The 25,460-nt window shown below is 50.2% G+C and overlaps 1 protein-coding gene across 2 annotated transcripts in view; it reads left to right on the top strand.

Annotated features, from left to right (window-relative positions):
- Positions 1-25,460, top strand: part of LOC144578591 (uncharacterized) — a 60,028-nt gene that overhangs the window by 32,590 nt on the left and 1,978 nt on the right. Inside the window, exons 3-7 of one of the 2 annotated variants that reach the window (XR_013524674.1) lie at positions 345-459; positions 812-1,027; positions 1,175-1,333; positions 3,740-14,670; positions 15,640-25,460. The exon at positions 15,640-25,460 is cut by the window's right edge and continues 1,978 nt beyond it. The gene's annotated coding sequence lies outside the window, so the exon portion shown is untranslated. Of the gene's footprint in view, positions 1-344; positions 460-811; positions 1,028-1,174; positions 1,334-3,739; positions 14,671-15,639 lie in introns of those variants that run through there. The other variant, XM_078344757.1, reaches the window with a different exon arrangement.

Raw genomic sequence — 25,460 nt, 5'->3', positions numbered from 1 at the left:
AACCACTTGCACCCGGGAGGCGAATGTTGCAGTGAGCTGAGATCGTGCCACTGCACTCCAGCCTAGGCAACAAGAGTGAGACTCCATCTAAAAAAAAAAGTCCCCTCTGTTTCGGGGTGGGCAGTAGTTAGTGGAGCTGCAGGGAGTTTAGCTAGGAGGCGCCTGGGTGTCCTGGTAACAGATAAGGGCTGCTGTGGGAAGGAAGAGAAGCAAACGTTTTCCAGAAACAGAGGTCAAACGGAGAGCATTGGGCTGCGGTCACAGACGCTGCGGCGCCCCTCCCAGATTCCTCCCCAGCCCCCATCCCTTTACCCCTCCTCGCAGGGAACTTTCTCTGTCAGTAGCAGGTACCTACATTTCCTGGCCAGGCACCATCTGTTGCTACTGGAACCAGCTTTGCCTGCAGCCCCTGGAGAGGCAGAAGCTCCCAGGAATTCATGCACTGCCCAGAGGGCAGAAGTGAGTACTCCCTTAACCAATTACACGTGAGGGGGATAAAATTCCAGTTTTTTGCTCCTGATGAGGACCCCTAAGGGGTGACCCAGCACCATGTCATGGTCACTGAACCCCTGTCTAGGGTCAGCTTCTAGGGAACTGGCACTAAGGATGGTGACCAGATTTGGCGGCTGAGGGAAAGAGAAGGAAAGAATGTTCACACAAGGTTTTTTGGCTTGTGCAAGAGTGGCCGATCCTGAGACGGGACGCACCGGACAGGGATCCCTGACTCAGGGCGAGGGAGGGCTTCAGGGTGCTGTTTCCTTGAGGATAAGTGGTAATATTGGTTTCGTATTGCCAAAAATCACCGGGGCAGTGACCAAGCTGAGTACAGATGCAGTTCACCATCTAGAAGAAAGGCGCTGGGCATCTCCACGCCATCCCCCTCCCTGCCGTGGGACGGAGGCAGCCAACATTTTCCTGGCCTGGGCCGGCTGCAGCGAAGGCTGAGACATCTGCATAGGGCAGAAGGGGCCAAATCAAGGCCTTCCTGGCAAGTGCCTCCCAGAGAACAATGCCAGTCCCAGAAAGGGTGAGTCATGAGCAGAACACCCCCACATCCCTGGCCAGGCCAGGAGGTGCCTCCCCAAGGACTTGCCCCAAAGGGGCACCATATCCAGTCATCCTCAGAGTCAGGCAGGCTTGGCAACCCATTCTCTCCTCTCTGCCTTGCTCCCAGGCAGCCCATAAAGCCCTTGAGGCCCAGTGGCCATGCCTCACTCGACAGCTTCGGAGAGCCAGGCACAGGGGGAGAAGTGACTTACCGAGATCATGCAGTGACACGGAGCCACTGCCCGGCTTCCTGACACCCCTTCTGCCCTATCACACTGATGCCCAGGTTTGCCGTGTGGGAATTCCCCAGGCCCACCCCGCTACCATGTCCCGGCACCCTGTAGAGTAATCTGGAGGCATGTGGGTGCCTATCACACAGGCGTCCTTCCTGGCACGGCAGGAGGAGAGAGCCAAGCACCCAAGCCAGCCCCTGACCTCAGGGACCCCCAGTTCCTCCTGCACCCCTGGACCTTCACACTTCTCTAGGGACTGCCTCATGGCGGGTGGGTCTCTGTCCTGCCCTGTCCTACTGTGGGTCCTGCGGGGAGGGCTGGAACGCAGGGCTGAGTGGCACCCAGCACACACCCAGGGCCCTGGGAGGGGGTTCACCTCTTCCTTCTGCAGCGGGCTCTGCCTCCTGCTCTGCACTTGCCCATCAGGCCAGGGGGTGGGGGAAGGGGTGCAGGTGTGGACATCCCTGCAGTCAGGGCTGCCCACCCACCTTTGTGCATGGGGAGGGAGGAGGGGTGGGGTGCTGGGTGGAAGGTGGAGTCTCCTTTTCTCTCTTTGGTGCCTTCATAACCCCTTGCTTCTATCCTGGGAAACTGCTCTACTTCATAACCCCTTGCCCAGCTTCTACCCTGGGAAGCTTTGCTCCCACATGGGCTACCTACCCAGACCAACTCCACAGTGGTGACAATGGGCTCAGTGTATTCCTCCTTTCTCCTTGCCCAAGACAGGATCTTTGGCCCTTATTAATAAAAACAGCCAAATCTGGCTGGTGCAGTGGCTCACATCTGTAATCCCAGTACTTTGGGAGGTCAAAGTGGGAGGATCACTTGAGGCCAGGAGTTCGAGACCAGCCTGGGCATTATAGTGAGACTCTGTCTCTATAAAAAAATTAAAAATTAGCCAAGCATGGTGGCATGCTTCCAGCTACGTGGGAGGGTGAGGCAGGAGGACTGCAGGAGTTTGAGGCAGCACTGAGCTAGGATTGTGCCACTGCACTCCAGATGAGGGAGACCCTATCTCAAAAAAAAAAAAAAAATACAGTAATAACAGTCAAATCTGTAAGTGTTCACCTCATGCCTGGCCTAGAGCTGAACACCTGGCCCATGTGACTGTACCCATGATTCCTGTTTTTCAGTTAAGGAAATGGAAGTTCGGAGAGGCTAAGTTGCCCACCCCCTGTGCAAAGCTAGTACACGGCAACGCTTCTATGCACCTCTCAGCCCTGGCCTCCTTTATTCAGGAACCCATGAAGTTTGCAGCTCTGTTCACATAATGCACACGGGAAGCTTCTGGCAGCTTGAGAAATATCTGTGACATGAATAGTCACAGCTGCTGCTTACTGGGGACTGCCTAAAAACAGCACTTTATTTTTATTTATTGATTTGACATTTAGTGTATTTTTTTAAAAAGATGATTGGTTCAAAATGCAAAAAAGATATGAGGCTGGTTTCTGTCTCTCTCTCTCTCTATCTCTCTCTCTCTGTCTCTCTCTCTCCTCACCAGCCCTGTCGTCCGCCAGCCACCCCAGTTCCCTTTCTGATACTAGTTTCTTCTACTTCCTTCCAGAAATACTTTTTTTTTTCGTTTTTGAGACAGAGTTTCACTCTTGTCACCCAGGCTGGAGTGAAATGGCATTTTCTTGGCTCACTGCAACCTTCGCCTCCCAGGTTCAAGCCATTCTTCTGTCTCAGCCTCCCGAGTAGCTGGGACCACAGGCACACACCACCACACCCAGCTGATTTTTGTATTTTTAGTAGAGATGGGAGTTTCACCATGTTGGCCAAGATGGTCTTGATCTCTTGACCTCGTGATTCACCTGCCTCGGCCTCCCAAAGTGCTGAGATTACAGGAATGAGCCATTGCGCCTGGCCTTTTTTTTTTTTTTTTAAGACAGAGTTTCACTCTGGTTGCCCAGGCTGGAGTGCAGTGGTGTGATCTTGGCTCATCGCAACCTTCACCTCTCAGGTTTAAGCGATTCTCCTGCCTCAGCCTCCCGAGTAGCTGGGATTACAGGCACCCACTACCATGCCCAGCTCATTTTGCATTTTTAGTAGAGATGGGGTTTCACCATGTTGGACAGTCTGGTCTCAAACTCCTGACCTCAGACCTCAGGTGATCTGCCCACCTCCATCTCCCAAAGTGCTGTGATTACAGGTGTGAGCCACCACACCTGGCCTCCTTCCAGAAATACTTAACACATTTACTCAAATGTTAGGCTACTATACTGATATGATTTGGATCTGTGTCCCCACCCAAATCTCATGTTGAATTATAACCCCTGATGTTGGAGGTGGGCCTGGTGGGATGTGTGAGTGGATTTCTCATGAATGGTTTAGCACCATCCCTCTTGGTACTATCCCTGTGGTAGTGAGTAAGTTTTCATGAGATGTGGTCATTTACAAGTATATAGCACCTTCTCCTCTCTCTCTTTTGCTCCTGCTACCTCCATGTGACATGCCAGCGCCCACTTTGCCTTCCGCCATGATTGGAAGTTTCCTGAGTCCTCTCCAGAAGCCGAGTAGAGGCCAGCACCATGCTCCCTGTACAGTCTGCAGAACTGTGAGCCAATGAAATCTCTTTTCTTTATAAATTACCCAGTCTCTGGTATGTTTTCATAGCAATGTGAGAATGGTTGACTCCATGTACATACTGTATTAGTTATCTATTACTATTTTTTTTTTTTTGAGACGGAGTTTCGCTCTTGTTACCCAGGCTGGAGTGCAATGGTGCTATCTTGGCTCACCGCAACCTCTTCCTCCTGGGTTCAGGCAATTCTCCTGCCTCAGCCTCCTGAGTAGCTGGGATTACAGGTACGTGCCACCATGCCCAGCTAATTTTTTTTATTTTTAGTAGAGATGGGGTTTCACCATGTTGAACAGGATGGTCCCGATCTCTTGACCTCGTGATCTACCCGCCTTAGCCTCCCAAAGTGCTGGGATTACAGGCGTGAGCCACCACGCCTGGCCTATCTATTACTATTGCTGCATAGCAAGCTAGCCCAAAATTTGGCAACTTGAAATATGAATAACCCTTTTTCATCTCACAGTTTCTGAGGGGCAGGAATTTTGGAGCAACTCAGCTGGGTGATTCTGGCTCAGTGTCTCATGAGGCTCCAGTCAAGCAGTTGGCAAAGGCTGCTGTCATCCGAAGGCTCAACTGAGGCTGGAGGCTCTACTTTCTGGATGGCTCATTATGTGGCTTTTGGCAGGAGGCCTCAGCTCCTCACCTCATAGATATCTCGATAGGGCTGCTTGAGTGTCCTCACAACATGGCAGCTGGCTTCTGTCAGGGCAAGTGGTCCAAGACAGAACAGAGTGGAAGCCACAATGTCATTTATGATCTAGCCTTGGAAGGAAGATGTGTTTCCACCATATCCTCCTAATTGCACAGGTCAGCCTTAGTTAATGTGGGAGGGGACCACATTAGGTCCCAGGAGGTGAGAATTATTGTGGGTCATCTGGAGGCTGCCTAGCACACACAGTGTCCTGCACCTTGCTTTTCTTCACTGCATAATAGTATTCAGAATGGTTCTATATCAATAGATACAGAATAACCTTATTCATTTATTTGTTTGAGATAGGGTCTCACTCTGTCACCCAGGCTGGAGTGCAGTGGCACAGTCACAGCTTGCTGCAGTCTCGACCTCCCATGCTCAAGCAATCGTCCCATCTCAGTCTCCTGAGTAGCTGAGACTACAGGTGTATACCACCATGCCTGGCTAATTATTTAAAAAATGTTTTGTAGAGACAGGGCTTCACTATATTGCCCAGGCTGGTCTCTAACTCCTACACCCAAGTGATCCTTGTGACTTGGCCTTCCAAAAAATATTGGGATTCTGGGCGTGAGCCACTGCACCCAGCCTATTTTTTTAACTGCATAGTATTACACTGTGTGGAAGCATCATGTATTTATCCAGCCCACTATTGATGGACCTTTGGGTTATTCCTGATCATTTGCTGTCACCATGAGGGCTGCAGTGACCATCTTTGCAGAGGCAATATTTCCCATATCTGATGGGGTGATACACAGGGGTGGACTGGCTAAGTCAAAAGGGGTGGTGCTTTGAAAACACAGCTGTAAAGTTTTTGCCACCTCTTGGATTAAGAAGTGGGGTCAGCCAGACACAATGGCTCACGTTTGTAATCACAGCACTTCAGGAAGCTGAGGCAGGCAGATCACCTGAGGTCAGGAGTTCAAGACCAGCCCAACCAACATGGATAAACTCCGTCTCTACTAAAAATACAAAATTAGCTGGGCGTGGGAGCACCTGCCTATAATCCCAGCTACTGGGGAGGCAGAGGCAGGAGAATTGCTTGAACCTGGAAGGTGGAGGTTGAGAGAGCAAAAGAGAGAGAGGGAGGGAGGGAAGGAAGGAAGGAAGGAAGGAAGGAAGGAAGGAAGGAAGGAAGGAAGGAGAGAAGGAAGGAGGGAGGGAAGGAGGGAAGGGGGGAAGGGAGGGAAAGGAAAGGAAGGGAAGGAAAGAAAGAGAGAAGGAAGGAAGGAAAAAGGAAGGGAAGGGAAAAGGAAGAAAAGAGAAGGAAGGAAGGAAAGAAGGAAGGAAGGAAGGAAAGAAGGGAAAAAAAAGAAGTGGAGTCTATATCTCCTCCCCCTGAAACTGAGTGGGCTTTGATGAATTCAACCAAGAGAGTATTACAGAAGTGATGCTGTGCAATGTATGAGACTTGGTCATAAAAGGCCATGTAGTTCCATCTTGTTTGCTGGAAGACTTGCTATTGGGGCCCTGACCTGCAACATAAGAATTCTAACTCCCTTGAAGTGGCCATGCTGGAAGGAAGCCCAAGACATTCGAAGAGGCCACATGTCAGCATATCACTCACTGTTCCCAGTGATGGTGACACTCAGCCTTCAAGTCATGCCAACAAAAGCAACACACATGTGACTAGTCTCCAAATGTTTTGAGTAACCCCTTCTCCAGTTGAGGCCTTAGTCTTCATGGAACAGAAATAATCCATAAAAAGTAGAATAAAGGATATGGGCATTTTTTAAAAATATACAGCAAGCACTTATATACTTTAGCTCATTTAATTCTCCCAAGAATCTCTCAGGGCAAGTATTGTCAACCCTATGTTACAGAGAAGAAGATCAGAACCCGGAGAAGTTCAGAAACTTGCCCAAGGCCTCACAGGAGGTGACTGAAAGATGTGGATGCTTACTTGGGTCTTCTTGGCTCCAGACCCACCCTTCTCGATGGTTACCTGCTAAAAGAGGGAAGCAACTCATTGTGTTGAACTTGGAGGATCAGCCGTAAGAAATTTCTAGACCCAAAGAACACACTGGGTTAGATCAGAAGTTCCATGCCTGGGGCCTCTGGGAGCTATTTTTGGCAAAAACTGCTGGGAAATTGTGCATCCATTCTTCCTGCCAATGTCGTGTAGGCAGAGAGGAATGTGTAAACTCTCCACTATTGCCAAGAATTCTGTTCATTGAGAATCTCAACTGGCCAGAAGTCTTACAGTTAACTACCTGGCTGGTTAACAAACAAATGAAGCTATTATTCCCTTTAGTAGGAGGAGACCTTTCTTTTACATTTAAATGTATTTTTGCTTTCTGATTCAACTGAGGAACAAGTTCAGAGGAAACTTTCTAAACATGAAATTCTGCCAGAGCACTTGTGGCCAAATGGGTTTCTCCCTGCTGGTGATGGGTGGTATTGCAACTCAGCTCTATTAGACAAAAGGACGTGGGAGACATGTACATGGGGCAATATCTGGGGCTGTAGACAATTTCAAGGGAAGACTCAAGTAAGAGAGAGTGTCACCGAATGGTTACACTTGAGTCTCAGAGTCACACGATCTGAGTTCAAATCCCTTCCTTGCTGTATGCCTATCAGGGTCCACTCAGGAAAACAGAAACCACATCAGGTATTTCAAACAGAGGGAAATAGATACATGAATGATGAGACCACCAAAGATGAGCATCAGCAGGAAGCCAGTACCACCCAGAGTGCAAAAGGAAAAACTGAAGGAGTCCGTGTTACCAGAGCTCAGGAGCTGGGGCCATCTGGAATGCAGGAATGGCAACCAAACTGTTCCAAAGGATGGACTTTGCCAGGGACACTGGAGCCACAGAGAAGTCCCTGCCTCTGCAAAGATGCCACTTGAAGCAGAGAACGGGAGAAACATCACACTTTCTCCCTTTCTCTCACTCCCAGCCCCCACCCAGGCTTCTCATTTGTTTAACTCAGTAGGAAGCCAGTTGGCAAGGAGGCCTGGGATATGTTGGTTCTCACCATACAGAGTGGAGCAAGAGGACAGATCTGAAAGCAAAGAGGCAAATGCAGCCTCTCTCTCTAAATGCAACACTGAGCAAGAGACAGGCCAAGTGACTTCCTACTCTGGGCCTCCACTTCTTCCTCTGCAAAATGGGGGCAACATCCTAGCTCATGGGCCCATCATGATGACAGTCAAGAGAGATAATCCAGAGAAGGCTACTGGCACCCGGGCTGACACAGGGTAACAAGCACTGCAGACTTGGTGGCGCTGCTCATGGAACTTCCCCAGCCCTCCAGAAGTCACCAGTGCTGCCCACTGGGGATATTTTTCATATGACCGTTCTTAGATTTTAGTGCAGGAGGGAGCAGGAATAGGGAAATTAGCTTTGAGGTAATGTTCCCTTGCCTGTCACTGCCTTTTTTTTTTTTTTTTTTTTTGACAGTGTCTAAATCTGTTGCCCTAGCTGGAGTGCAGTGGCATGATCTCAGCTCACTGCAAACTCTGCCTCTGAGGTTCAAGCAATTCTCCTGCCTCAGCCTCCTGAATAGCTGGGATTACAGACACTCACCACCATGCCTGGCTAATTTTTGTATTTTTAGTAGAGACAGGGTTTTGCCATGCTGGACAGGCTGGTCTCGAACTCTTGACCTCAAGTGATCCTCCCCCCTCGACCTCCCAAAGGGCTGGGATTACAAGTATGAGCCACTGCAACCTGCCCTGCTACTACCTTTTGTATAGAAGTATTCCAGCCTAGTTTGTGCTTTCTGAAGACTGAGTGTAAGGGGATGTGCAGCGTATGTTCATGGTAGGTGTGTGTTAACATGTGAATGCATATATGTGGGCTATGTGTGTGAATGTGGAAGTGTGTAAGCATGTGTATGAGAATGCATGGCATATGTATATTTTATAGGAGTGTGTGCTGTATGAGATGTATGTGTGTTTGTGAGGGTGTGATGTGTTGGGCGTAGCATGTGTGTGAATGCATTTGAGTGTGTGTGTTTATGGGTGGGTGGTGAGTGTGAGAGGGGCTTCAGGGTGAGAGTCAGGTTCTCCATCTATGCTTCTCAAAGCTCCAGAAGATCTTTTGAGAAGTCCCAGACCACAGCCTGCTGGGCCCTGCCTCAGGGCAGAGTCGGGGCTGGGGGCCAGGTGGGCTGAGGTTCTTTAACTGGAGGCTAAGCTGCTTCTGCTGAGTGTGTGACCTTGGCAGCCCATGTGACCTCTTCTTCTTTCCTTTAGTTTCTGTTCAGTTGTTTTTTTGTCACAGACAGGATCTCATTCTGTTGCTCAGGCTGGAGTGCAGTGGTACAGCCATAGCTCACTGTAGCCTCGACCTCCTGGGCTCGAACCATCCTCCTGCCTCAGGCTCTTGAGTAGCTGGGACTAAGGGTGCACACCAGCTAATTTTTTAAATTGTTTTTAATAGTGACAGAGTCTCACTATGTTGCCTAGGCTGGTCTCAAACTCCTGGGCTCAAGTCATCCTCCCGCCTCAGCCTGGCAAAGTGCTGGGATTATAGACATGAGCCACCACACCCTGCCTGTGCCTTGGTTTCCACATCAGTAAAGTGGGGATAATCACTGGACTTCCTAGGATTATTGTGAGGTTGTGAGTACTTGGCCCAGGGCGTGGGGCGGTGGAAGGCATTGGGTACCTGTTATTATCAACTCTTGCTGTTTACCTTGCAGTTTTCTCTCATCATTATATTTACTTCCTCTAAAGAAGAGGCCGTGACCCTCAAGAGAAGGATGAAAATCAGCAGGGCTGGCCGTACAGAGTGTCGTTCAGGATGGGGAAGCCCAGTGACTCTCAGGTGCCACCATGGGGAATGGCAGTCGTTCAGCCCCTCTGAAAAATGGGCAGTGTCCACAAAAGCTGCCTATACATATGCCTTATACCCAGCAATCCTAGTCCTGGGCAAAAACCTAGAGAAACGAGGCACCTGCCCACCATAGGCCTTCACAGAGAGATCTATGCAGCATGGCTCAGGGTAGCTCCCAAGGGGAGACCAATCCAATGTCCACCAACAGGGTCATGGAGAAATGAAGTGTGAAAAAGGGGCCAGGCACAGCAGCTCAGGCCTGTAATCCCAGCACTTTGGGAAGCTGAGACAGGCAGATCACTTGAGGTCAGGAGTACATGACCAGCCTGGCCAACATAGGGAAACCCCATCTCTACTAAAAATATGACAATTAGCCAGGCATAGTGGCACTCACCTGTAGTCCCAGCTACTCGGGGGACTGAGGCAGGAGAATCACTTGAACCCGGGAGGTAGAGGCTGCAGTGAGTTGAGATCATGCCACTGCACTCCAGCCTGGGTAACAGAGTGAGACTCCATCACAATTTAAAAAAAAAAACACACACACACACAATAAAAATAAAGTATGAAACAGCCATGCAGTGGAATACCACTCAGCAATGCAGAAGAACAAACTTCTATCGCATGCGACCTGGAAGAAACTCACAGACGTGGTGCTGAGGGAACAAAGTCAGCTAGAAAACATCCCCACTGTCTGCTTTCACTCATCTAATACAACAGGCAAAACTCGTCAGTAGTGACAAAAGTCAGAGCAGGGGCTGCCTCTGGCCAGGAGGTGGGAGGGTCTAAGGGACCCTTCCAGGTTGCTAGAGATGCACTGTATCACAGCCTGGACAGTGGCTCCATGGGTCAGGCTAGACATTTCAGATGCATGCATGTAAGTGATTATGTTTCACCTTGATACACACTTTTTTTTTTGGAGATGGAGTCTCACTCTGTCGCCCGGGCTGGAGTGCAGCAGTGCGATCTCAGCTCACTGCAACCTCTGCCTCCCGGGTTCAAGCGATTCTCCTGCCTCAGTTTCCTGAGTAGCTGGGTCTACTGGTGTATACCACCATGCCCAGCTGGTTTTTGTATTTTTTTTTCTTTTAGTAGAGGCAGGGTTTCACCATGTTGGCCAGGATGGTCTCGATCCCTTGACCTCCCAAAGTGCTGGGATTACAGGCGTGAGCCACCGTGCCTAGCCCCGTTCATTACTTTAAAACAAATGGTGGCGGCTAGGCACGGTGGCTCATGCCTGTAATTACTAGCACTTCACAAGGCTGAGGGGGAGAATTGCTTCAGGTCAGGAGTTTGAGACAAGTTTGAGACCAGCCTGGCCAACATGGTGGAATCCTGTCTCTACTAAAAATACAAAAATTAGCCGGGAGTGGTAGCATATGCCTGTAATCCCAGCTACTCAGGGGGCTACCACTCCCGGCTAATTCTCAGGCAGGAGAATCGTTTGAACCCTAGAGGTGGAGGTTGCAGTGAGCTGAGATGGCGCCACCGCACTCCAGCCTGGGCGACAAGAGTGAGACTCCATCTCAAAAAAATAAATAAAGGCCGGGTGCTATGGCTCACAACTATAATCCTAGCATGTTGGGAGGCCGAGGTGGGCGGCTCACGAGATCAGGAGATCGAGACCATCCTGGCCAGCATGGTGAAACCCCGTATCTACTAAAAATTCAAAATATTAGCCAGGCATGGTGGCGGGACACTGTAGTCCCAGCTACTCGGGAGGCTGAGGCAGGGGAATTGCTTGGACCGGGGGTCAGAGGTTGCAGTGAGCTGAGATCACGCCACTGCACTTCAGCCTGGCAACAGAGTAAGACTGTGTCTCAAAAAATAAATAAATAAACAAACAAATAAATAAGTAAATAAAATAAAAATAAAGTAATTAATGGTAAAACAAAAAAGAGCTGGACTAATCTTCACAGTAGGCCCCCACATGGTGCCCTGTATTCTCTGTTTTGCAGATGGGGAAGCTGAGGCCCAGAGAGGTGAGTGGCACATCCAAAGCAGCCCAGCACAGGGTGCCAGGCAGAGCGGAGCTGGCCCCCCTAGCCTCCCCACACCGCGGCTATGAACCATGTGCCCGCTGGTTGCAACAGGTGTTCCTGGAAAGCCAGCAGGCCGAGTTCCTCGTAGAGCTCAGAAAAGCAACAGGATCCCCATGCCGGGCAGAGGTCCCGCCCTGGATGCTGGTGACACTTCCCCTGGACAGGAGGGTGGGGGACATGCAGATCTCAGCCCTGAACAGCCTGTCCTCTTGCCTCAAGGTTCTGGGTAGGCTGGGAACAGCCCGTCCTGCTGAGCTTCCTGTCACCTCTCTAGCTGCCCTCAGGTTGCACAGCTGCCACCCCGGCCCTGGCCTGGGAGAGGCGGTTCTCTGGGGCTCTTAGCGGGCTGTGGTGGGGGTGTCTTGGGGCCAGCCTGAGCTGAAAGACCACCACAGCTTACAAGCTACCTCCTCACTCTGTTATCAGCTCTCTCTGAAGACAAGTTTTTTTTTTTTTTTTTCAATTAACCAAAGCGGTTCATGGCAATGCGATAAGAGAATTAAATACAGAGCACCAGAATCAATGCCTCACACCAGGAAATCGCCGATTTTCTGTTCCCTCTTCCACCTGCCTCCCCCCCTTCCTTCTTCCCCCATTCTCTCCATTCCACAAACATGTATTGAACACCTGCTGTGTGCCAGCCACTGTTCTAGGCCCTGAAGAGACAGAAGAGAACAAAAAAAAGAGTCCCTGTGCACATCCTGGAGGGACTTTCCCTGTGTGTGTGTGTGTGTGTGTGTGTGTGTGTGTGTCTATAAAGTATATGCAGACATTGGATGATAATAGCTGTTTATCGGGCACTTTCTCTGAACTGTTCCATGTGCCTTAGTTATACTCATTCAGCTAATCCTCAGGACACCCCCGTGAAGTCAGTGATATTAGTCACAGAGGCCCAGAGAAGTGAAGTGACTTGCCCAACGTCACACAGCTAGCAAGTGGCAGAGCCCAGCTTGAACCCCAGCCACCTGTCTCTGGAGCCAGCAGCGTAACCACAGCAGGGAACCGTCGCCAGAGACAGACAGCAACAGCCACTAGGAGAAGTTAACCAACAGGCTTCCCTCCCCAGTGCGGCTCCTGCTTCACCGCTGCACTGTTTGATGAGTTGGGCAGGTCCCAGATCTTACAAGCTCATGGTAATTGATCCAAGTGATGTAGAGGTCGGCCTAAAGTTAGAAATGGAATCCCCTCTGCCCCAAGACAGCCCTTCACCCCAATTCTATTCCCACCGTTCGAGCATCCACGCTGGCTGCGAGGCCAGGAAGGGGCTGTCTGGGTGAGCAGGGACCTGGCCATGAACGTCCTGAGCTCCCCAGCCCCAGGGCGCCTCCCTGAGGAGTGGGTGCCCCGCCCCTCCGTGGGCCACCTGGTTTCTCTTTCTGGCAGCGTCTGCAGTCCCTTGACTGTCACCCGCAGCTATTCTCGGCCTCTGGTTCCTTTCACTTTCTGCTCTGCATCTTCCCACCTCGGTGGTTCCCCGCCATCCACTGCTCCCCGAGACTGAGACCTCCCCGTTGCCCGCCCTGGGTTTCTGTCTGCTCTTCTCCACAGTGGCTGGCCTTGGCTCTGCCCCAAAGCCATGGAGGAGGCCAAATGTGGCTGTAGAAAGGTCTGGGATAGTCCCCCCAGCCCTTCGTGGCCACGTGACCTTGCCCTGTCCCTTCGCTCTGTGCCTCACATCCTCGTCTGAAGAGGGAATGCTGCTCATCCCCACCTTGCAGGGATGTGGGGAGGGGGGTGGTGCTAGTGGAGGCTCTCAGGGGACCCCACAGGAGTATCATCCTTACTTGAGACTTGGCACATGGTGGGGACACAGATTCCCTCTCCCACTGGGATCACCGCATCCAGGCTCTCATGGGCTGAGGTACAGAGGAAAGGAAAGACCAAAACCTGATGGGGAGCAGCCAACACGGCCCTCAGCTGGGTGACCTTGGGCAAGTCACTTCCCCTCTCTGGGCCTCAGTTTCCATATCTGTGAATGAGGCAGCTGGTCTGAAGAATAGTCATAAAGCAGAGTGACACAAGCTGGGCTAGAGGAAGCCCAGGAGGCCCTCGACCCGGGCTGGGGCTGGGAATGGTTCTGTAATGGCTCTTGGGAGAGGGTTCCCTGAGCTGAGTCTCCAGAGAGAATAGTGTCTCTAAGTCATGGGAGGGTGAGCCAGAGCAATCAGGAGGGTCAGCACATGCTAAGGCCCTGGGGCACAGAGTACAGGGCTAGGGAAGGGTTCCTCTGTACTCTATGTGACTTTCATCATCCCACAGGCTAGCTCGGGCTTGTTCTCATGGTGTTGGCAGAGTCCAGAGGGAGCCAGTAGAAGGCACAAGGTGTCTTGAAGTCTAGGCTGAGGTCTAGCACAAGATTACTTTGTCACTCAATCACTTCATTTCATCCTATTGACTAAAGTAGCCTGATTCTAGGGATGCTGATACAGACTCAACTTTTTTTTTTTTTTGAGACAGAGTCTCACCGTGCTGCCCAGTCTGGAGTGCAGTGGTGCAATCTCAGCTCACTGCAACCTCCGCCTCCCGGGTTCAAGCAATTCTCCTGCCTCAGCCTCCCAAGTAGCTGGGACTCCAGGCACATGCTGCCACACTCAGCTAAGGTTTTGTATTTTAGTGGAGATGGAGTTTCACCGTGTTGCCCAAGCTGGCCTTGAACTCCTGAGCTTAGGCAATCCGTCCACCTCGGCCTGTCAAAGTACCGGGATTACCGGCGTGAGTCACCGCCTCTGGCCTAGACTCAACTTCTTGATGGGAAAAGTGGTGAAGTCACACTGACAAGGGCAGGGATACACGAAGGATGAAGAATTAGGACTGGCTTTTCTTTTTCCTTTTCTTTATTTTTTTTTTTTTTTGAGTCTGAGTCTTGTTCTGTCACCCAGGCTGGAGTGCAGTGTTGTGATCTCAACTTACTGCAACCTGCACCTCCCAGGTTCAAGCTATTTTCCTGCCTCAGCCTCGCAAGTAGCTGGGACTATGGCTGCCTACCACCATGCCTGGCTAATTTTTGTATTTTTAGTAGAGGCGGGGTTTTGCCATGTTGGCCATGCTGGTCTCGAAATTCTGACCTCAAATGATCTGCTCACTTCTGCCTCACAAAGTGCTGGGAATATAGGCGTAGGCCAGTGTGCCTGGCAGGGCTGGTTTTTCAGTTCCTCTGATGAACTTCCCAGCACTCATCCTGTGTCAATTACGTTCCAGGCCAGTCGAGGTGGCTCACACCTGTAATGCCAACACTTTGGGAGGCTGAGACAGGAGGACGGCTTGAGACCAGGAGTTTGAGACCAGCCTGGACATCGTGGTGAGACCCTGTCTCTACAAAAAATAAAAAATTAACCGGGTTTTGCCTGTATCCCAGCTATCTGGGAGGTTGAGGTGGGAGGATTGCTTGAGTCTCAGGGGTTGAGGCTGCAGTGAGCTATGATCACTCCACTCCACTCCAGCCTAGGAGACAGCGTGAGGCCCTGTCTCAAAAATAAAATAAAATAAATTCCAGTTTCTGGTTAGTGACTATTTCAACAGCGGGCAGATAATTCAATTCTGGCCAATGAGACATGAAGAAAGTGTTCCTTGCTCCTAAGGGAAGCCCCAGGGAGAGATGGTTTCTGTTCTTCCTGATGTGATACCTGAAACCTCCCTGGCCATCCTAGGACCAGGCTCAGATGGAACCAACAGCGGGATAACAGCTGAAAAATGGAAGGAAAATGAACTTGGATTTCCTATTGAACAAGACAGTAAATGTCCAGATTCTCTCTCTCTTTTTTTTTAAGAGCTGAGCTCTTGTGCTGTCTCCGCAACAGGAATGCAGTGGTATGATCATAGCTCACGGTAGCCTCAAACTCCTGTCCTCTAGTATTCCTCCCACTTTGGCCTCCCAAAGCACTAGGATTACAGATGTGAGCCAGCACACCTGGCCCGTTTCCAGATCCTTTTTGAAAAAAATAGAGACAAGGTCTCACTATGTTGCCTAGGCTGGTCTTGAACTCCTGGCCTCAATGATCCTCCCGCCTAAACCTCCCAAAGCACTGGGATTACAGTGTGAGCCACACACACCTGGCTCGTTTTCAGATTCTGTAAGCCGGTTTACATCAGGATTCCTGTTACTCGACCCCAAAGATACCCTCAATGATGCCTCTGGTTATTTTGGTCTTTGTGAGCCTTGCCTGCCTGACTGTGCCAGGTCAGAGCTTGAGAGCTCCAGACTTTTCTCCCAATGATGCTGGATGCTCCCAAGTGCAGCCCCCAAGCTTCTGCCCTTCATTTTATATAGGGATCATCCCCCTGCCCACTGCACCAAGGCCTCTCAGCCCCCATGGACAAACCAGCAGCCACCATCCTGGATTCAAGAGACAGACCTGGGTTCTGGTGAACTGGACTCCACCCTTTATTGCTGTGTCATGCCAGGTAAGTCTCCTAACCTCTCTGAGTCAAAGGTGTCTCACAAAATGAAGAAGTCGAACCTACATTTGCATGGTTAACACTTTGTGACAGCAAGTTGAAAATGTTGAAAAAGCTCTGTCCAGCAATGAGAATTTGCATCTCTGCAGGTTTTCATGGTTTCCAATGTGCTTCTTAGTCTCTTCATAATAACAATGACAACGGTAATAGTAACAGCCGGCAGTTATGGAGCACCTGCTCTGTGCCAGGCACACTGCAGAGGGCCTTGCATGCACCATCTCATCGAATCCTCCTTGCTCAGGACACTCCCATTTCACTCTGCATCGCAACCTCGCTCCTTCCCAGGACCCTCAGTCTCTTCGTGATCTGATTCCACTCCCCACCTCTCCATCCTCACCTCTGACTCCTCTCCTCCACCCATGCTGCAGCAGCCACACTGGCCTTTCTTTGAACACACTGGTTACATTCCTACCTCAGGCCCTTGACACCTGCTCTTACACCTGCCTAAAAAGCTCTATATCTAAATGGGTAGCTTGCTCACCTGTTCCAGCTCCCGACTTCTTGGAGAGGCCTTCCCTAGCCATCCTAATAAAACACCAACTCACACCTGCCACCTCCTACCCTCCCCCGGCCCCCCAAGGCCTGCTTTACTTTATTTCCCTCTGACATCCTGGTTTTTTGTTTTTGTTTTTGAGACAGGGTCTTGCTCTGTCACCCAGGCTGGAATGTAGTGGTGTGATCTTGGCACACTGCAGCCTCAGCCTCTCCAGCTCAAGCAATCCTCCTGCATCAGCCTCCAGAGTAGCTGGGCCCATAGGCATACACCACCACACCCAGCTAATGTTTTTTATAAATTATTTTTTGTACAAACAGAGCCTTGCTATGTTACCCAGGCTGGTCTCAAACTCCTGGGCTCAAGCAATCCCCCCACCTCCGCCTCCCAAAGTGCTAGAATTATTGGGGTGAGCCTCCATGCCCAGCCCACATACTGTTGAACAAGTTTGTTGTCTAGACTGTAAGTTCCTCAAGGACAGGGGATTCGGTCTGTTTCGTTCACTGCCAAGAGCCCAGAGCCAGGAAGAATGCCTGTCGTATCATAAGCATTCAGTAAATGTTCGTTGAATGAATGAACAAATATATGCCCTTATGGGGTAAACGCCAATATTATTCCCATTTTTCAGCTGCAATGCATGAGCTCAAGAAGGGAACTAGCTTCCGGTTGCACAGCAGAAGGAGCCATGGTGTGTGGCCTGGAGCTGGCCCCTTCCAGGCCTTAAGCTGCAGGGCCAAGACTCTGCACAGCACCTGCCTTGGCCCCTTTAAGGTCTCTGCTCCTGGATCTGCCAGGTAAGGCCTGGTGCAGGACCAGATACCAGAAAGCCCTTCCCGTTGGCATCTCTGCAGAGCCTCACGTATTGTCTGATGGCAGCATGGTGCCGGGAGAGCCCTGGAGGCCTGGAGCAGGATCAAGGAACAACCAAGTTCAATAACCTCTCTAAGGAGGAAGCAGATGACAGGAGGGAGCCCTGAGTGGCAGGACCAGCCCTGGGGAGGACAGTGTTCTTCATAGCTAAGAGGTCAGAGTTGAATCAGGCCCACAAATCCTCCCTGAGCCCCTGCTCTGGGCCCCTCTTGCATGGGCCTAAGAGCCCAAGGGGGGATTCAAACTTAGGTATTAAAGTGGGGAACAGCTGCATGTGTGTCCTTCAAGGGGCACTATTTTTATTTTTATTTATTTATTTATTTATTTGAGATGGAGTCACACTTTGTTGCCTAGGCTGGAGTGCAGTGGTGCAATCTCAGCTCACTGCAGCCTCCTCCCTGGTTCAAGCAATTCTCCTGCCTCAGCCTTCCAAGTAGCAGGGATGACAGGAGCCTGCGACCACGCCTGGCTAATTTTTACATTTTTGATAGAGAAGGGGTTTTGCCATATTATCCAGGCTGGTCTCGAACTCCTGACCTCAAGTGATCCACCTGCCTTGGCCTCCCAAAGTGCTGGGATTACAGGCATGAGTCACAGTGCCCGGCCGATATTTTTTATTTCAGTTCAGCCCGATTCTGATCTTTGTTGGGGATAATGTCTCCCCATTTCACAGATGGGGAAATAAACTAAAAGAGGTGAAGGAACCGTCCCATGGTCACTTGACTAGGAAGTATATTGAGGTGGATGACAATGATAATAATGTAACTCCCACGGCTAGGTCATAAAAGACATGAGGCTTCTGTCCTACCCCACTTGGTTCACTTGCTCTAGGGGAAGCCAGCTGCCATGGTGTGAGGACACTCAAGCAGCCCTGTGGAGAGGCCCTCAAGGTGAGGAACTGAGGCCTCCAACCCACAGCTGTGTGATTGAGTCTGTGTGGAAGCAGGTCCCCTAACTCCAGACAACCCATCAGATAGATAATAGCAGCCCTGGCCAACATCTTGACTGCAGCCTCACTAAAGACTCCAAGCCAGCACCACCCAACTGAGTCACTCTTAAATTCCTAACCCACAGAAACTGTGAGAGACAACAAAGGTTGATTCGTTTTCTATTGTGGCATGACAAATCACCATACATTTAGTGGATTCAGACAACACACATGCATTATCTCAGAGTTTTTGCAGGTCGGAAGTTTGGTGCAACATTGGATTCTCTGCTCAGAGTCTCACTGGGCTACCATCAAGGGCTCAGGTGGGGCTGAAGCTCCCAACTGGAAGCTCTGGGGGAAAATCCACTTCCAAATTCATTCTTGATTTTGGCAAAACTGAGTTCCCTATTGTATTGTTGGAGGGCTGAGGGCCACGTTTCCTTGCCAATGTCAGCTGAGGGCCACTCTCTGTTCTAGATGCCAACTACATTTCTTAACACATGGCTTCTTCAGCTTTTTTTTTTTCTTTTTGGAGACAGAAACAGACTCTGTCACCCAGGCTGAAGTACAGTGGCACAATCTCCGTTTGTTGCAACCTCCGCCTCCTGGGTTCAAGCAATTCTCATACCTGAGCCTCCCAAGGAGCTAGGACCCCAGGTGCACACCACCACACTTGGCTAATTTTTTTTTTTTTTTTTAGACAGAGTCTTGCTCTGTCGCCCAGACTGGAGTGCTGGAGTGGCACAGTATCAGCTCACTGCAATCTTCACTTCCTGGGTTTAAGTGATTCTCCTATCTCAGTCTCCCAAGTATCTGGGACTATAGGCCCACACCACCACACCCAGCTGATTTTTTTGTATTTTAGTAGAGATGAGGTTTCACCATGGTGGCCAGGTTGGTCTCAAACTCCTGACCTCAAGTGATCCACTCACCTCGGCCTCCCAAAGTGCTGGGATTGCAGGTATGAGCCACTGTGCCTGGGCTATTTTTTGTGTTTTAGTAGAGATGGGGTTTCACCATGTTGCCCAGGCTGGTCTTGAACTCCTGAGCTCAGGCAATCTGCCCACCTCAGGCTGGGATTATATCCTTCCACGTTAAATCCAGCAATAGTGAAGTGAATCTTTCCTGTGCTTCCAGTCTCTGACTTCCTCTCCTGGCACCAACCGGAGAAAATTCCACCTTTAAGGGCTTCCTGTGATGAAATTAGGCCCACTGGAAAATCTCTCTTCTGTAAAGTCACCCTCGGAGCTGGGCTCGGAGCCACACACCTGTAGTCACAGCTACTCAGGGCTGAGGCTCAAGTGATCATCCAGCCTCAGCTTCCCAGAGTTGGGATTACAGGTGCAGGAATTTTGTTGTGGACCCTCCTGGATCGTTTCTTCCCTCTGTTTTCTCTGTTCTTTCTACCTCCTTTGAGTTATGAGTTGTATCTTGTGGGATAATCCCCTCATTTTCGTATCTTTTCTTATATGTTCTAAATGTTTGTCTTTCTGGGAGATTTTCTCAGCTTTCTCTTGCAATACAGATACAGAGTTTTTACTTCTGCTGTCACCTTTCTACTTTTGTTTTGTCTTGTTTCTGAGATGGAGTCTTGCCCTGTCACCCAGGCTGTAGTGCAGTGGCTCAGTCTCTGCTTATTGCAACCTCCATCTCCAGAGTTCAAGCGATTCTCCTGCCTCGGCCTCCTCTGTAGCTGGAATTACAGGCACACGCCACCATGCTTGTATGTTTCTGATACAATCCCATGCTTGGCTAATTTTTGTATTTTTAGTAGAGATGGAGTTTCGCCACGTTGGCCGGGCTGGTCTTAAATTCCTGATCTCAATCGAGCCTCCCGCCTCAGCCTCCCAAAGTGCTGGGATTATAAGCGTGAGCCACCATGCCCAGCCTCTAATTTTTTCTTACTCTGAGTGTTCCTTTTCTCAGCATCTTATTCTTCTTATATGAATGCCATATGTTTTATTTCTGAGGCTTGCTTATTTTCTTGAAGGCTTCTGTGGCTCCCTACCTGGCTCCCTACCTGTTTTTCTGGAGTTCTTTTCCCTCTTGGTCTCGGCCTGGGATTTTGACTTTACAGGTTCCTCATGGGTTCAGTGACCCACTGTTGCATGTTTATATTGAAGAGCAGGGAACTGAAAAAGACACTTGGAAGCGAAGACCCTTGGAAGCTCGGTGCCTGTGGGCAGGATGTGTGGACAGGTGAGGCTTGTTGGGATGTGGCTGTGCTTGTAAGATCCCAAGGCAAGCATCGGAAGTGTCTCTCCTGGGAGGACCCCTCTGGCCTCCTGACTGCGGAGAAAGCAGGCTGTCAGCTTCCAGGAACAAGCTGCGGTGGGGGTGGAGGGAATGGGGCCAGGGGTGTCTCCCTGAGAGGCATGTGGCCTTTTCCTTCACCCCTTGTTTCAGGACTGACCCCCCTCGATTCACCTTGCTGTCCTCAAACTCTAAGCCTCCAGCACAGGTTTCATGTAGATTGTTTGTTTTTTATTTATTCGAGATGGAGTTTTTCTCTTGTTGCCCAGGCTGGGGTGCAATGGTGCGATCTCTGCTCACCGCAACCTCTGCCTGCTGGGTTCAATGGTTCTCCTGCTTCAGCCTCCCAAATAGCTGGGATTACAGGCATGCACCACCACGCCCAGCTAATTTTGTATTTTTAGTAGAGACGGGGTTTCTCCATGTTGGTTAGGCTGGTCTCGAACTCCTGACCTCAGGTGATCCACCCACCTCAGCCTCCCAAAGTGCTGTGATTACAGGCATGGGCCACCGTGCCCAGCCCTAGAAATAGTATGTTTCTGATGGGTGGTGATAGAGATTGAGGGCAAATGGCCTCCCAGGCTACTCCTTGGCACCCCTAGAATGCCAGTTGGTGCGGTATAAAAATGAACTAGACGTGCTGCCTTGCAGGTTGAAGACCTACTAATTATTGAGCAACTACTATGTGCCAGGCACTGAATCTAAATCAGGGTTTTGCCATGCAAGGGACATCTGGCCATGTCTGGAGACATTTTCAGTGCCACAAATCAGGGTAGGGGTGGGTCTACTGGCATCTAGTGGGTAGAGGCCAGAGACGCTGCTAAACATCCTACAATGCACAGCACAGCCCCCCATGCCCAACTCTGAATGTCAATAGAGCCAAAGTCAAGAAACCCTGCTCCAGAAAGATGAAAGACACATTTCCTGGTTTTACAGGACAGGAGACAAGAATGTCTAGTTCCAGCCGGGCATAGTCGTTCATGCCCATAATCCCAGCACTTTGGGAAGCCGAGGTGGGCAGATCATTTGAGGTCAGGAGTTCAAGACTAGCCTGGTCAACATGATGAAACCCCATCTCTACTAAAAATACATATATATATATATATATATATATATATATATATATAATTAGCCAGGCATGGTGGTGCATGCCTATAATCTCAGCTACTTGGGAGGCTGAGGCAGGAGAATCACTTGAAACCGGGAGGCGGAGGTTGCAGTGAGCCAAGATCATGTCACTGAACTCCAGCCTGGGTGACAGAGTGAGACTCTGCCTCACAAAAAAAAAAGAAAAGCAAAAAGAGAAAAAGAAACAAATGTTCCCTGGCTTCATAGGAAAGGAGCAAAGAATTTCTAGTTCTGGCCAGGTACAGTGACTCACACCTATAATCCCAGCACATTGGGAGGATGGGGTGAGAGAATGGCTTCAGCCCATGAGTTCAAGACCAGCCTGGGCAATATAGCAAGACCCTGTCTCTACCAAAAAAAAAAGAAAACAGGAAAAAAGAATTTCTAGATCCTCAGCATCTACTATGTTCCAGGGGCAGGGGGAAGCTCTTCCTTCACTTTGACAGTAACGCTGTGGCCTAGGCATTCTTGGCCCACTTTGCTGGAGGGGGCATGTAAGGCCTGGCCAGGTTAGCCAGCTTACAAGGGGTGTTACTGGGGTGAAAACAGGCAGTGGGGACCAGTCTGCTCGTAGCCCACCAGGTGTCTGGGATGGGGAAGGGGCAAATGCCCACCTTCCTGCCCAACACCCTTCTCCCTCTTCAGGGGGGCAGCTGGGGGTGGCAGCGGCTGCTGGGTGCAAGTGGGCCCAGACCTGTGGCCCTGCCTGACGTTGGTCCCCATCAAGCCATGTGACAAGACCAGGCCACAAGAAAGAGGTTTCAACAAGCGTTATCATTTCCTGGAACTCCAACTCGGCGACTTCCCCGAAGACCGGCTGTGCCTGGCAGGCGGGCTGTGAGCATCGGGGACAAGACTGCCCCCTTCCTCCTCTGCTGCCTCCACAGCTGTCTATCTCAGTCTGTCTACCTGGAAGCAGCACTCCACCCTCCAGCCCATTGGCCCTCAACTCAGCTGCAGGTCATCGGCATCCCCGGGAGAGGTGGGACAGGAGCTGCTCTGCCAGCCCCTGTGATTTTCAGGCTGGTCTGGATCAGGCCAGGACCCCCAGGTGCCCAAAAACCTACTTCCTCTTCTTTCTGCCCCTGAACAAGCCACTTAGGGCAAATGACAATCAGGCTTAGCACAAGTGTGCCTCAATGTTACTCTCAGAGAAATGGACACAAGGCCGGGGTGGTGGCTCACGCCTGTAATCCCAGCACTTTGGGAGGCTGAGGTGGGCAGATCACTTGAGGTCAGGAGTTCAAGACCAGCCTGGCCAACATGGAGAAACCCCGTCTCTACTAAAAATACAAAAGTTAGCCAGGCGTGGTGGTGGATGCCTGTAGTCCCAGCTATCCAGGAGGCTGAGGCACAAGAATTGCTTGAACCAGGGAGGCAGAGGTTGCAGTGAGCCGACATTGTGCCACTGCACTATAGCCTGGGCTGTAACAGAGCAAGGCTCAGTCTCAAAAAAAAAAAAAAAAAAGAAATGGAAACAAATCTCCCACCCCATTCATCCTGGCCACCAGAAAGGGGCCTCTCTGGAGGCCGGCAGATAATTTCTGTTTCTGGCTGTCTGGGTCCTGGAAATCCAGAGAAGGGACAAAACCTCACTTCGGTGGAAGTGTGGTAGCTCAGAACTCAGATTCTTGGGTACCACCATCTCAGTGATGACTCTGGGATAAGTCACTTCCTCAGTTCCCCAGTTCACAGAAACCCCAGTTGTAAATATAGACCAGGCCACAACGGGGCGGGGTGGTGGGCGCGGGGGCAGAGTGAGATGGGGAGAGAGGAGGAAGAACCAAGGACAAAATCCGAGTCCTCTGAAAAGGCAGAAGACTCCAGGCCAGTGGGTTTTCTTTTTCTTTTTTCTTTTCTTTTTTTTTTTTTTGAGACCGAGTTTCGCTCTTGTTACCAGGCTGGAGTGCAATGGTGCGATCTCGGCTCACCGCAACCTCCGCCTCCTGGGTTCAGGCAATTCTCCTGCCTCAGCCTCCTGAGTAGCTGGGATTACAGGCACATGCCACCGTGCCCAGCTAATTTTTTGTATTTTTAGTAGAGACGGGGTTTCACCATGATGATGAGGATGGTCTCGATCTCTTGACCTCGTGATCCACCCGCCTCGGCCTCCCAAAGTGCTGGGATTACAGGTGTGACAGTGGGTTTTCTTAATCTGCTTTTGGGAAGGAAAGACCTTCAGGCTTGTGGTCCCTCTGGGCCTCAGTTTCCTCTTCTATAAAATGAAAATGATATTAGCCTGAGCCATATGAAATTGCCAGCACTCTTGTGGTTTCGACCTCCAAAAACCAGCAATTTCATATGCTGGTCTAACATGACCTATCTGGAAAACTGAAGAATGAACTGAGATCCTGTGAAGTGATTAGCAGAGTGCTTGCATATAATATGTGCTCAATAAACTACACGTCTTAGGTTAAATACTTTTTCTATGTTGCCTAGGCTGGTCTCAAATTCCTGGCCTCAAGTGATACAGGAGGATCACCCTCATGATCCACCTACCTCAGCCTCCCAAAGTGCTGAGATTTCAGGCCTGCGCCACCCAGCCTCTTACATCTCCTATCTAATGATATGTCACCAATGATAATAATGACACTCAGCGCTCCTGATTCTTTCACCCATTCTCCCCTTTCAAACCCAAAGACGCTTCCACTTGCTGAGCACACTGTACAAGCGTTCACCATTCAGTTTTCACCACTTACTGTCGCATACAAGCGTGAGCCTATGCAGCTATGTTGCCGAGGCTCACGGTTCGTGTGTACACAGCATATAAGCCAGTGCTGTCTCATTCTGGGTCCCTTCCCATTCTGGCCGTCTCACTCCAGAGTGAGACCCAGTCTCTCCTCATTCTGCGCATGCTTGCTGGGGATGGCCCTATTGCTGTATTAGCCTGTGCAAACCACACTGTGCTCATGGTTAACCTTGCCTTTATATCCTCCTATAGTGCTAAGGTCAGAAGTCACTCTCGGCTGGGCGCAGTGGCCCACGCCTGTAATCCCAGCACTTTGGCAGGCCAAGGCAGATCACTTGAGATCAGGGGTTTGAGACTAGCGTGATCAACATTATGAAACCCCATCTCTGCTAAAAACACAAAAAATTAGCCAGGCATGGTGTAATCCCAGCTACAGGTTGAGGCAGGAGAATTGCTTGAACCTGGGAGGAGGAGGTTGCAGTGAGCAGAGATGGTGCCACTGTACTTCAGCCTGGGTGACAGAGTGAGACTCTGTCTCAAAAAAAAAAAAAAAAAAGTCATCCTCTATTGACGAAATTGATTTTTTTAAAAAATGAAATGTAGGATGTTACATTTATGTCTTCAGTTTCATCTCTGTCCCCCTTAAGTGTCCCAGTCTAGAGAGTGTTTGGGATTCTGGCTCTGTTGCCCAGTGTGTTCACTGTTCTTGAAATAACCAGGTTGTCTGGCTTCTAATGAAGGAATGCAGGAAAAAGAAGGAGGAGCATTAGTTGAGGCCAGAGCTGTGTGGCATACCACACAAGACTGCTCAGCCAGTTGTCATGTGTGTGCAAGCATGGTGTGTGTGTGGAGGTAATTTACAAAGCTAGCCGCCAGGTGCAGTGGCTCATGCCTATAATCCCACCACTTTAGGAGGCTGATACAGGAGGATAACTTGAGGCCAGGAATTTGAGACCAGCCTAGGCAACTTAGAAAAAAAATCCTGGTGTGGTAGCAAAGTTTATAATCCCAGCGACTTGGGAGGCTGAGGCTGGAGGATTGCTTGAGTTCAGGAGTTCAAGGCTGCAATGAGCTAAGATCATACCACAGCACTACAGTCTGGGCAACAGAGCAAGACCCCGGCTTAAAAAAATGTAAAACCCATTTATAAAGTTCTGAGACCCCAACTTAAAAAAAAAAAGTAAAGCCCATTTATAAAGTTCTCAATCTGGATTTTAATGCTTCTGTCTGGCTTCAAACCTCACTGAAGGGTGAGGTGTGGTAGCTCACACC

The sequence above is a fragment of the Callithrix jacchus genome, chromosome 12 (assembly GCF_049354715.1).
Source record: "Callithrix jacchus isolate 240 chromosome 12, calJac240_pri, whole genome shotgun sequence".
Taxonomy (NCBI): Eukaryota; Metazoa; Chordata; class Mammalia; order Primates; family Cebidae; genus Callithrix; species Callithrix jacchus.
Note: the sequence above shows the minus strand (reverse complement) of the source record. Positions and strands in the feature narration are given on the sequence as shown.